At 51.6% G+C, this 12,204-nt stretch overlaps 1 protein-coding gene across 1 annotated transcript in view; it reads left to right on the forward strand.

Moving 5' to 3' along the window:
• Nucleotides 1-12,204, forward strand: part of PODXL (podocalyxin like) — a 1,065,326-nt gene that overhangs the window by 936,473 nt on the left and 116,649 nt on the right. The gene's annotated exons all lie outside the window — the stretch shown is intronic.

Here is a 12,204-nt window from a genome sequence, read left to right on the forward strand (position 1 = left end):
TTGTGTCATAGTTTTTCTCTTGGTATTACAAAAATCAGGTGCGTCTTACAATTGGTGGCACGTTAAAGTCAAGGAGATATGGTTAGAACCATACAGACCTTTTAAGAGTGTTAGGAGTAAATGGGTTAATATTTTGGAAGTACATAGAGTATCCTGGCACACAATGATTCCAATATGCACACTATGAGATAAATGAATAGAATCTATTTTTTTTTTTTTTTTTGAGATGGAGTCTTGCTTTGTCACACAGGCTGGAGTGTAATGGCGCGATCTCAGCTCACTGCAACCTCTGCCTCCCAGGTCCAAGCGATTCTCCTGCCTCAGTCTCCCAACTAGCTGGGATTACAACTGTGAACCATCACATCTGGCTAATTTTTGTATTTTTAGTAGAGACGTTTCACCATGTTGGCCAGGCTGGTCTTGAACTCCTGACCTCAAGTATCTGCCCGCCTCAGCCTCCCAAAGTGCTGGGATTACAGGCATGAGCCCTGTGCCTGGCCAGATAAATGAATAGAATATGATTTGTGTTTTATAAATGTTCTTAGCAGGGCTGAGCATTAAAGGAGTAGACTGTGGGGGCACAGGGCAGGAGACCCCCATAGTGGTCCAGGAGAGAGATTATAAAAGCCCAAGGTAATCATGGTCATGAGGACAGGCAGAGGGGATGGGCAGACGAGAGTCTTGGAGGTGGGTCTTCACCCTTCTGTTACTGGCTGTGTGCACATGAGGAAGACAGAGGAAATGAACACAACCCCCGAGATTTATCCTGGGGCCGCAGAGTGGGGCTTTCACCTGCAATAGGAAATCCTGAGAAACAGGTATGGAAAAGAAAACAGTGGGTTAAGGCCGGACCATGCTGCCTGGGGATGTCTGTGGGACATCCAGGTGGAAGTGTCTGGCAAGAAGCTGTCAATTAAGGTTCAGAGGTCAATGGACATATCTGAGACTATGGAAAGAATGAGGGAAGGAAGGAAAGAAAGGAGAGAGAAAGGGAGGGAGAAGAGGAGAAAGGGAGGATGAAGGGGAGGGAGGGAAGAGGGAAGGAAGAGAGCTGAGCTGTTCCTGCAAAGGAACATCATCGCTGGAGCACTCACCCCCTTCTCTTTAATACCTGATTTAATTGTACATGTGTCCGTCTCCCCACTACAGAGTGAGCCGGGGGAGGCCGTGCTTAGCCCAGAGTCTGGCATGTGCCAACTGTCACCTGAGCATCTGTTGGATGGGTGTCTCTCCTCATAGACACCAGCATCTGCCAGGTGGAAGCCTCATCTCCGGGTCCCTCACTCCTCACGGTGCTCCTGCAGTCCATGCTGGTGACTGCAGAACAAAACTGACTGGGAACCAAAGTGGATCAGGAGGGAAGGGCAGGCTCCTTGCCAGCATTAGTGCTCAACAGAGGAGGAGAGAGAAGAGGAGGCAAAGGAGACAGGAGACAAGAGGAGAAGGCAACACAGGACACACCCCACGGGCACACAGGTGAAGGAAGAGAGGAATGAGACCACGCGAGGTGCAGCCGGTAGATCTGGATCTGCCAGGCATCCCAATGGCTGGCCCCTGTTCGACCTCTGTGTCCCCACCTTTGTGTGTCTCACAAATCACCCCGACCCCACTGGGGAAACCCCACCCACTCGGCTTTCCTGGGACAAGTTCTTCAGATCCCAGGCAGCAGCCAAAAGTGTGAGGAAAGAGCCCTGCTCTCAGGAGCTTAAAGCAGGGGCAGCCAGCCCCTCTTGGAGCCGAGCCCTCACCTTGCCAGATGGGCTTTAGTTTCCTCCTCTTGCCATGAGCAGGTAGACTCAGAACCTCGACTCTGTTCCCTCCGCTGCCCGCCCTCCCCCTCCCGCATCCTGCAGGAAGAGTGGCTGCAGGACACAGTGATGGCATCTTCGTGGTGCTTGTGGGCACAGGGCAGGAGACCACCCATCCCTATCGTTCCAGACCCTTCATCTTTCCCCACAACGTCTCTGTTTCTTTTGTACCCACTGCCCTCATTCAGGCCTTAGGAACCAGAGTTCCACTCTGCAACACACAGTAGGTCTCAGCCATCAGAGTCAGCTTTGCTGGTCTCTCCTGCCTGTTCCAGGGCACCCCACCCACACCCCAAGACCTGCAGGTCTGGCTGTCAGCCCCGGGCATGTTCCTGTGATCACGTCATTGTTCCATGTGAGTCACTGTCCATTTCAAGGAGAAAGGCTGAAGGGGAAGTTTGGGACCACCCTCCTGGTTCACACCCTCCACCAAACAGGCTTTCCGTGAAGCCCCCATGCTGAGGGGACAGTCCAGCCCTGCCCTGTCCGCTCCAGGGCCCAAATTGAGAAAATGGACAGAGAAAGAGGGAGACCACTGCCCAGCCCGATCTGCCCTGAGCCCTGACATTTACAAACCACAGCTGGAGGAGGCCCCGGATCCAGGGGAAGCAAAGGAAACAGGGGCTGGATGATGTCAGGGGACCTGTGCCCCACCTGCTCCACCCCACCATACTCCCCATGGATGCCTCAGAACGAATCCAAGCTGGGTTTTTGGTCACTGTGCACCCACCCTCCACCCCAGGCCGATCTGAGCCCTGCAGGGTTTACTCCCCAGCCAGCCGCCCCTCCTGCCAGGCCCTTAGATGGGTCACAGGGGCATCCCACCCAACACTGGCATGGGGAGACTTTCCAAAACCCTGTGACATGTTCCACTGCCTGTGCTCTTCCCTCGACCCAGCCAGCTGGGAGGGGACAAGGCCACCTTATGTCACCAGAGCTGAAAAGGGGGAGCTGAGCCTGAATGAGGAAGAGGGGACCAGGAGGTCGCAGAGAGCCCACAGGAGACCAGGGCCTAAGAAGCGTGGGGTCGTACCTAGAAAATGATGGCCTTGGTGGCTGTGAGAGTCCCCAGAGACCAAGAGGCTTTCAAGGAGACTCTGAGGCAGAATTAGAGTTGGGACAGGCAGGGGGAGGAACGGGGACATTCAGAGGAGGGAGGAGGAGGCTGGAAGTGGCAAAGAGAGACACAGCAGCCAAATGTTGTAGCCAGAAGTTTCATAGGGAGGTGGGGAGGGGCGTGTCAATGGGGAATCTGGAGAATGATAACCCCAAGGAGGCCCTGAACTGGAGGCCAGAATGGGGTCCTTAGAGGGCATGGTTGGCAAGCCAGCCCCAGCTCCAGTGGCTCAAAATGCAAACCTTAGGGAAAATGAAAAGGAAAAAAAAAAAAAGCAGCACAGATTTTGGCAGTGAATTTTCCTGGGTCGGTAGACACACAGGAGGTAGGCGGCATGTGGGTTTAGGCAGGCAGGTAAGTGTTGAGAAAAGTTGATTTTTTGGAGATACTTTATGTCTTGGTGCTTGGTTTATCCAATTGTCAAAGCTCCGACTTCATCTGTCCAACTTCATGTTGGACAGTTTCGCAGATATTTTTACAAGGTGCCTGCTCCTTGAGGATGGAGACATTCTTTTATTCATCTTTTATTTCTAGCAGTGTGATAATTTAAAATATGCAGTAATTGGGGCATGGGTTCCCGCCCATGAGAACAGCCATCAGCCAACACACCTTCCCCGTGACCATCAGCTGGGCTTGCACCCTCTGCAGTGCTGGGTCCCAAGAAATATTTGTTGCATTGAAATGATGAATGAGCATCAATTTAATGAGGGGAAATATCAATCAGTTTAGTCAAGCAACTGGCTTGACTTGGAGATGGAGGTACCTTTCTTTTCCCTGAATTCTGGTCTTAATGAGGGCCCTAGGCTGGCACACAGAGCTTGGAGCAGTATCACATGGAGGGCACTGCCCCGACACCTGCTGTTTCCTTTACATGGGCGAGCTGGTCCTAAATGAGGGGCCAGCCCAAGGAGAGCAGCTGGGCCCCGCTGTGTTTTCAGAACCCAAGACTGCCTCTGGCATCAGCAAATAGCACCAGAAATTTTAATCAGAACGCAGGGACAAAGTAAATAAATAAAAAGAAACCAGTGACAGCTGCTGGCCATCACCCTAATTAAAAACAAATATGCAATCCACCATGGTCAGCTTTTTGCAGTTCCCTGGCTCCCCCTCCACACACACACACACACACACACACACACACACACACACACACGTTCACACGCAGGCAATAGGCCACCTGTGTAGGGACAGAGGTCACCGCCATGGGGGCAGAGCTCTGGGCCCAGACAGAGAGAGACTCCTTAGTGTGTGTGAGTAGGTTACTGAAATAGACGTGGCCACAGTGCTGAGCCCCTGCAGCCTTGAGTCCTCACCCCAGCCTCGAGCTTGTCCCTGGGAGCTGGACCTCCAACCCTAGGCTTCCCAAGGTGCTGTCCCTTAGGACTGGGAAACTCCTGGCACAGGTTTCCAGGCCCACTCCTTCCCTTCATGCCAATATTGCTCAGATTTCACCTCTTCAGAGAGGCCTTCTCTGCACATCCTATCAAAAATAGCACACATGCAACCAGGCACAGTGGCTCACGCCTGTAATCCCAGCACTTTGGGAGGCCGAGGTGGGCGGATCACGAGGTCAGGAGATTGAGACCATCCTGGCTAACACGGTGAAACCCCATCTCTACTAAAAATTCAAAAAATTAGCCGGGCGTCGTGGTGGGCCCCTGTAGTCCCAGCTACTCGGGAGGCTGAGGCAGGAGAATGGCATGAACCCGGGAGGTGGAGCTTGCAGTGAGCCAAGATCGCGCCACTGCACTCCAGCCTGGGTGACAGAGCAAGACTCTGTCTCAAAAAAAAAAGAAAAAGAAAAAAGCACACATGCAACCTGTTGCCTTCTTTTTATCTTTGTATTTATTTATTTTTTGAGACAGGGTCTTGCTCTGCTGCCCAAGCTGGAGTGCAGTGGTGCAATCTCAGCTCACTGCAGCCTCAAACTCCTGGACTCCAGTGATCCTCAGCTTCTGAGTAGCTGGGACTACAGGCTAATTCCTTTATTTTTTGTTGAGGCGGGATCTTGTTATGTTGCCCAGGTTGGTCTCCAACTCCTCTGTTCAAGGGACCTCACAGCTGAGACTACAGGTGCTAGCTACCATGCCTGGCCTCCTGTCACCTTCTAACCCCTTGTGTCATTTTATTTGTCTTCCAAGCCCCCCTCTCTATGTGAGGTTATATTATTTTTACTTGTTTTCACTAGTTTATCTGTTACCTTCCCAGCCCCCTGTGCTAGCCCTGCACATTCACACCAACCTGTGGACTGGGACGACTGGGCTCACTGGGTCTCCCAAGCTACTCAAATGATGCGTGGCACAGGGTAACCTGCCAATAAATATTTATCAAATGAACAAAGGGTTTTTCCTTCCATGTCAAGATGACCTCTCTAACTTGCCATGGCAAGTGGAGCTGCTCTTTCCAGTAAAGGGTGAGGTGTAGAGTGTCCCCCTTCACTCTCATCACAAGGCCACCCACCCGAGGCCCACACAGAGGTGGCGCTAGGAGAAATGACCATCACGATAGCCTCCCTGTGCCAGGCCCTCTGCTAGGTTCTCTGCATGTATTTATTTATTTATTCATCATTTATTTATTTCCTATGATGACCTTAAGCGGTGGCTGTTTGTACCCCCATTTAGCAGATGAGAAAGCCAGGGCTTGGAGGAGAAACTTAAGTTTCCCAAGATCATTGAGCTCATCCGTGATAGAGCCAGAACTTAAACTCACATCTGTTTGACTCCAGAGCTTGGCTACAAAGAAGCTTTTTCCTAGGACAAAACTACAGCCTTTGAACCATCCCTACTAAAACCTCCCCTCAACCACCCAGAAAGCACCTGGCCCTCGCCCTGCTTCCTGGAGGTCACCAGACTGCCCAGGGAGGGGCGCATTTGCCACCAGCACACTCACAGCACTGACGGTGCTGAAGGAGTTAATGAGACTCAGCCTTGCACCCAAGTTTCCCAAAGACTCATCAAAACCTTTGGGGGGGATGAGGGAGAGGTGGGTTTAGTGGGGACAGGGGGAAGGTGCAGAGGACAGGCTGTGGGATGGAAGGCTCTCCTTTCTAAGCATTGTCTGCCGTTATCACAGGGCAGGGAGGGGCTTGCTCAGAGGCTCCCCTTTCCCTGAACCTGATAGACATCTCTTGGAGTTATCTCAGCCAGAGGAGAAAGCTGTCACCCCAGGGCAGCCAGATTCCCGAGGCCTAAGACAATGGGGCGGAGTTTCCGGCCAGAGTCAGCGGCAAGATGGGAGGCAGGGCCCCAGGCTGACCAGCAGCAGGCAGAAACTCAGGGCACTGGCAGAGAGAGCCACTGGGGCAGGGAGACCCAGGCTCCAGGACGCCCCAGCTGTTGACTCACCGCTGTCTCAGGAACAAGTCATTTCTGTGTGTCTTTGTCTCCTCCTCAAAAGGACAAACTCATCCCACACCTGCCCCTCCAGGGCTCAGAGGAGATCGGCCAGGGAAAGGGAAATGGAAGGCCAGCTACAAACAGAGAGAGCCTTTAAGTAATAACACAGTTTTCACTGGGTGCAATAGCTCGCGCCTGTAATCCCAGCACTTTGGGAGGCCAAAGAGGGCAGATCACCTGAGACCAGGAGTTCAAGACCAGCCTGGCCAACATGGTGGAACCCCGTCTCTATTAAACATACAAAAATTAGCTGGCATGGTGGCACAGCCTGTATTCCCAGCTATTCAGGATGCTGAGTGAGGAGAATCACTTGAATCTGGGAGGCGGAGGTTGCAGTGAGCCGAGATCGTGCCATTGCACTCCAGCCTCGGTGACAGAGTGAGACTCCATTTCAAAAAAAAAGGAAAGAAAGAACGCAGTTTTCTCAGCCTCCTGAAGTTTCCTGTGCGCAGGCGCCCCATGGGCACTTTCCATAAGTATCATCTCACCCCCCGCAACACCCCGAGAAGTAGGTACTTTCATTGTTCCTCCGTTACAGATGAGGAAACTAAAGCTCCAAAGGGTTAAATCACTTGCCCTAGGAACTTCTGTGCTGCATTTTTAGATCCAGCCATCCTCTAGCCTTTCCAGTTACCATCAGCTCAATTATGGGTCCAGAACCCCCCAGGAAACTTTCCATGGGGAATGAAGATGGTTCTATTGTCTACTACGATACCTCTGACCCATTTAAGCCACAGACAATACGGGCTCGTTGACCAACATATGGAACTGTGGAGCTGTGTGATTCTTTTCAGCTCTGATGATACATTTCCTGCTTCGTGTCATCGCTGGCTTTTGGAGACCCTTTGATGGGTGGGGTCCCCTTATGGCACACGGCTCACTAGGTGGGTGAGGACCCTGGGAATCAGGAGATTGAATTTTAGGCTCAGTTCTGCTGCGAACGGCAGTGTGACCTCCGCCTATCGCACGGTGGGAAACCTGTCCTCTGCACTTTAGAGGGCCCTCCCAGGGCCCACGTGACCCCTCCCCGCTGTTGGTGCTGTGCAATGTGCTAGTGCTGAATTGGTGAAAGGGCAGTAAAAAGGAGAATGCTCTCCAGGAGGTAAGGAAGGACTCATGTGAGATCAGCACTGTTCAGCACAGAATGTTGAGGCAGAACAAGTTCCCCATGGGAGGCCCCAAGGCCCCATTCTGCAGCAGGAGCTCATACAGGACCTGGACACCTGAGATGGGACCCAAAGCTGAATCCAGGGATAACAGATCCAGGGGCCAATCTAGCCAAGCATGAGTTACCTGTCCAGTCTCTATTAAACATACAAAAGTTAGATTCTTTGATCATGCAGTCCAGTTTTTTTGATTATTCAGATAATTTATAGACCCCAGAACCTTGTAGTAAGCTTATTGCTCAAAGATCCTCAGTGAACACACAGAAACTCTAGGACTGTTGACGGCAGAAGAAACAAAATGACATTCTTAAAAGAAAGTATCATATTTGGCCAGGCGCAGTGGCTCACGCCTATAATGCCAGCACTTTGGGAGGCCAGGCAGGCGGATCACGAGGTCAGGAGTTCAAGACCAGCCTGGCCAACATGGTGAAACCCCATCTCTACTAAAGATACAAAAAATTAGCCAGGCGTGGTGGTGCGTACCTGTAATCCCAGCTAATTGGGAGGCTGAGGCAGGAGAATCGCTTGAACCCGGGAGGCGGAGGTTGCAGTGAGCCGAGATCACGCCATTGCACTCCAACATGACAGGGTAAGATCCCGTCTCAAAAAAAAAAAAAAAAAAAAAAAAAAAAAAAAAAAAGCACAATCTTTTAGAGCACCATCTCCAAGCACTTCCATGGGGCAGATTTGAGGGTAGATGCCAAGAGTTTAAGTTTAAACAGGGCATTTGAACAGGGCGCCCAGACCAAAGAGCCAACTGATTTTTCTAGGTGTGACCCCAGTACCCCAGCAGAACCTTTGAGGTTCCTGTCAACTCTATTTTTGTCCCTGTGTCTGGGAAAAATGACTAAATTTCCTTTTATTTGGAACCAAGCCCAACTCTGAAGTTGGGTGGATGTAGCCACACTTCCGCACCCAAGTTTCCGCAGGTTTGAAAACAAGGCTGGGTGTTGCAGAGAACAGCTGTGCTAACAAGCACGGGTCTTATCTACAGGAGTCTCGTCCTCCGGGGTGTCCTGTAGAGCCAGGGCAGTGACTGAAGAGTGGCCAGCCACACCCCACAGGCCCAGGGGTTGGGCAGGGAGCCTGAGCCAGAGTCACAAAGGGGCTGGCTCATCAGATAAGGAACCCCTGGGAAAACCCATAGCAAGGACCTGAAGAGTCCGTTCACTGGGGTGGGGGACTTGCCACCCAAAACTTTTTCCAGAACCTTCTCCAGAAAGCCTGGCCTGATTAACCTCAGCCTACCTGAGCTGCCTCCTTTCTGTGCATTCCAGTACCCAAGTCGCGTTGAGTCTACCCATCTCTGTGCACAGGGTCTAGCTCTTTTTCTAATCAACTATAAGCCCTCAGAGTCATCATGTGTCCTCTTCCATGCTGGACCCTTTATCAAGGCCCACCTTGGAGGGGGCTTTTTCCATCTGCCTGGATGCCTCCGTGGTTCTCAACTGTGACTGCACAGTAGAGCCATCTCAGGAAAGTTAGAAAATACCCCTGCCCTGGGCTTATCCCAGAGTTTCCAGTTTAACTGGTGTGGGGTGCAACTCCAGCATTAGTACTGATTGACTGATTGATTGATTGATTGATTGGAGACAGCGTCTTGCTCTGTGGTCAGGCTGGAGTGCAGTGATGCAATCATACCTCACTGCAGCCTCAACCTCCCAGGCTCAAGTGATCCTCAGCCTCCTGATTAGCTAGGACCACAGGTGCACCCCACCACACCCAGCTAATGTTTTTGGTTTTTTGGCTTTTTGTTTTGTTTTTTCATTTTCTTTGTGGAGACAGGGTCTTGCTGTGTTGCCCAGGCTGATCTCAACTTCCTGGCCTCAACCCATCCTCCCACCTCAGCCTCCAAAAGTGCTGGGATTACAGGCGTGAACCACTGTGTGCAGCCCTTGGTATTTTCTTAAATATGCAGCCAGGGCTGAGGTCTTCTGCTTTGGAGTGTGGACACCAACCTGGAGCTGCGATTCCTAACTCTGAAGGCTGGGAGTTTGAAACAAGGAGCCCAGGAGGGAGCTGGTAGAGTTCCCCCACGCAGCCTCTTTAAAGAGCACAGAGATCGGCCGGGTGCTGTGGCTCACGCCTGTAATCCCAGCACTTTGGGAGGCCAAGGCTGGTGGGCGGATCACGAGGTCAGGAGATCGAGACCATCCTGGCTAACACAGTGAAACCCCGTCTCTACTAAAAATACAAAAAATTAGCCGGGTGTGGTGGCGGGCACCTGTAGTCCCAGCTACTTGGGAGGCTGAGACAGGAGAATTGCTTGAATCCAGGAGGCAGAGGTTGCAGTGAGCCGAGATTGCACCACTGCACTCCAGCCTGGGTGACACAGCGAGACTCTGTCTCAAAAAAAAAAAAAAAAAAGAGATCAACATAGTGAGTCCCTCATTGGACTGGGCTGCTGGCTGGGGGAAGGTAGTGAGTCCCTCACTGGACTGGGGCTGCTGGCTGGGGGAAGGGAATTGGTCACTGGGTAGAATCTTTCTCCCTTCCAAAGCAGAGACCATGACTTCCAGCCAGGAAAGATATCAAAATGCTTATCAATGGGCATGATCGGTCAGAACAGGTCCCTGACTGTCAGGACCGATGCCAGCCACACTGCTACATACCCACTGGATGCCAGCCCAGCTCTGGGCTTCTGTGCTCACCCTTTAAAACTCACTCAACAAATGCTCAGTAAACATCTGTTTCAATTTCTAACTCTCTGTCTCTTTTTTTTTTTTTTTTTAAGACATGGTCTTGCTCTGTCACCCAGGCTCGAGTGCAGTGGCTCACTGCAGCCTTGACTTCCTGGGTTCAAGTGATCCTCGCACCTTAACCTCCTTAGCAGTTAATTCCCCTATTGAGAGTGTAAAAGTCATAGTTGTTCATGGTAGCAAATCCAGGAAAGCATGAAAAGGAAATCCAACTCATATACACACTCATTCGCACACACACACTCACCCACCCACACGCACACTCACACTCACACACTCCCACATACACACTCACACACACATTCACACACATACACACACTCATGCACACACACTAACACTCTCACACACTCACATACATACACTCACATACTCACATACACACACATATAAACATATACACTCGGGCCACGGTGGCTCAACACTCAATCCCACACTTTGGGAGGCTCACATATCACATAGGACACACCATCCTAAACACGGTGAAACACCGTCTCTCACAAAAAATACAAAAACAGCCGGGCGAGGTGGCGGGCGCCTGTAGTCCCAGCTACTCTGAGGCAGGAGAATGGCGTGAACCCCGGAGGCGGAGCTTGCAGTGAGCTGAGATCCAGCCACTGTACTCCAGCCTGGGCGGCAGAGCGAGACTCCGTCTCAAAAAAAAAAAAAAAAAAAAAAAAAAAAAAAACATATACACTCTCTCACACACACACACACAGTGCCTCTCAACTCCTGGGATTCAATGAGTTAATAACTATAATGTTTAAAATAGTACCTGGAACATAGTAAGTGCTCTGTGAGTATTTCCTGATAATCTTCTTTTTATTACCCAAGACATTTTGGCATGTAAGGGCCAAGAGAGTAAGAAAAATCAAAAGGCCTCTTTGTTTGGAGGCAGGAAAGATTGCTGGGTTTTGGGTGGTCAGGCATCATTTACCGGATCCTAAGAATGGACAAAGGCCCAAGCCCTGAGCTTTGGAAATGCCCCAGGAACAAAGGCCAGCATGGGCAGGAGCTTGGGCAGGCCGCCCAGCTGGGCCCCATGCACCCACCGTCAGACATCCTGCGGCTCTCCTTTTCTTTAGGTGTGATGGGATGAAGCGAAGGGGATTCCCCGGGCAGGTGTAAGAACCTGCAGGCCATCACAGTGCAGCTGTTTGCTGAGTTCTGCTGTGGTGGTTTTGTCTGCTGAGTGAAAACTGCAATCCGCAAGCTGAGGGAAATTCCGAGCAGGCCTGGGAGGAAGATCTGGGAATGGCCACATTGCATATGGGAGAGCAGAGGGGTTTTTAAGTCTGAAAAAAGAGCAGGAAAGGAAGAGGAGGCCTGGCAGCCCAGTGCCAATGAACAGGGATTCCAGAGAGGGTAGCGACGTCTACTGGGCAGGGGAGTCTGATGTCGAGTATTGCCGGGTGATTAACGTGTGATGTGACCCTCTCTTCTGTACCTCCACAAGACCTCCAGGAAAAGCTACTCTTCTCCCCAGGGCTTAGGGGTCTGATTTTTATTTAGAGGCCGTGGAAAGTTGGTTGACCCAAAACCTGGCACGGGACAGGCACAGAGGCCCCCCATAGGGAGCAGGTCCACAAAGGCTGCTCCTGATCTTCATTTCAGGCCAATCTGGACTCCACAGGATAAACACAGGCAGAGGAGGAAGGGCTGGAAGGAATCCTACAAGCAGGATGCAAGACCCAACACCACCACTGGGGCGGTGAGCTGTGCAGGGGAGGCACACGGCCGGCTCACACACCAGGGAATGTTTGTGCGGGAGGCTCCAAAATCCCCTCCGTGCATATGTATCCTCTGCCTTATCTCTCCAGCCACTGGGCAGTGGATCCTGGGAAGAGCATGTGTGAGGGAGGGGCCCGAGCAGTTTCCTTTGATCCAACCTTATCTACTCTAGAGGGTGTGAGGCCCAAGGCTCCCCCAGGCCAGGCCTATAATTCACACGTTCTGGCCTCCAGGCTTCAGGGGGGGTTATGTTGGTGAAAGTGCAGTCCTAGTCTGTACCAGCCGTAC

This window comes from Macaca thibetana, chromosome 3 (genome assembly GCF_024542745.1).
Source record: "Macaca thibetana thibetana isolate TM-01 chromosome 3, ASM2454274v1, whole genome shotgun sequence".
In the NCBI taxonomy this organism is placed as follows: Eukaryota; Metazoa; Chordata; class Mammalia; order Primates; family Cercopithecidae; genus Macaca; species Macaca thibetana.